The sequence below is a fragment of the Schistocerca americana genome, chromosome X (assembly GCF_021461395.2).
Source record: "Schistocerca americana isolate TAMUIC-IGC-003095 chromosome X, iqSchAmer2.1, whole genome shotgun sequence".
NCBI classification, from domain to species: domain Eukaryota; kingdom Metazoa; phylum Arthropoda; class Insecta; order Orthoptera; family Acrididae; genus Schistocerca; species Schistocerca americana.
In genome coordinates, this window is record NC_060130.1 from 164,673,012 (window position 1) to 164,674,105 (window position 1,094).

The 1,094-nt window shown below is 47.9% G+C and overlaps 1 pseudogene; it reads right to left on the minus strand.

Moving 5' to 3' along the window:
• Positions 1 to 708: 708 nt before the first annotated feature.
• On the minus strand, positions 709 to 826 carry LOC124557372 (annotated as a pseudogene).
• Between the last annotated feature and the right edge of the window lie 268 nt (positions 827 to 1,094).

Genomic DNA, 1,094 nt, shown 5'->3' on the forward strand with positions numbered 1-1,094 from the left:
TCCCCCTACGCCGATGGCATCTTCCAGCAGGAAATTCTCCGTTACACAAGGCCTCAATCGTGCTGCAGTGGTTTGAGGAACATGATAATCAACTCACATTGATGTCTTAGCAAGCTAATGCCCTTTATCTGTACCCATTGGAACACACATCGGGCGCCAGCTGTGTGCCCACAAACCACCGTCCCGTAATCTGCGGAAATTGAGAGACCTGTGAGCAGACATCTGGTGCCCCATACATCTGGAAACATAGCAAGGGCTTGCAGAATCCATGCCAAGCAGAATCGCTGCTGCGCTGTGTTTCAAAAGTGGATCAACACGCTATTTAACAGGTGGTCATAATGTTTTGGTTAATCTGTGTAAATTCCAACTATGAAAGTATAACTCAGCCTAACAGCTCAGATTAACCAGTAAGGAGCATAAATGTCTAACGAATAATTCCCAGGACTATCCCATTGTATTACAGACCGAGCCATCGACTTCCAGTAAAAAAAGAGTGCCTTGATAAAAGCACTCCGTCTTCAGGCCACGAGTGGCCTACCGGGACCATCCGACCGCCGTGTCACCCTCAATGGAGGATGCGGATAGGAGGGGCGTGGGGTCAGCACACCGCTCTCCCGGCCGTTATGATGGTATCCTTGACCGAAGCCGCTACTAATCGGTTAAGTAGCTCCTCAGTTGGCATCACGAGGCCGAGTACATCCCGAAAAATGGCAACAGCGCATGGCAGCCTGGATGGTCACCCATCCAAGTGCCGACCATGGCCGACAGCGCTTAACTTCTGTGATCTCACGGGAACCGGTGTATCCACTGCGGCAAGGCCGTTGCCCACAGTACGTTGACAAAGGCTTCTATTTAACAACAAAATTACCAGATGAATGCAATGTAACTGAATCGTACTGAATCCTACAAAGATTCTCCATTTTATCATCTTTGATGATGCACAGGAACATCTGCCAGGATTACAATACAATTCCCTCATTTCCTCTTGAACGGGTCTCATGCTTTCACACGACAGATAGCTTTTACATACACGACGTAAGGAAGATGGAAACCAGCTACAAGCCATTGAAACATTAGTGGTTATGAAAATGGAA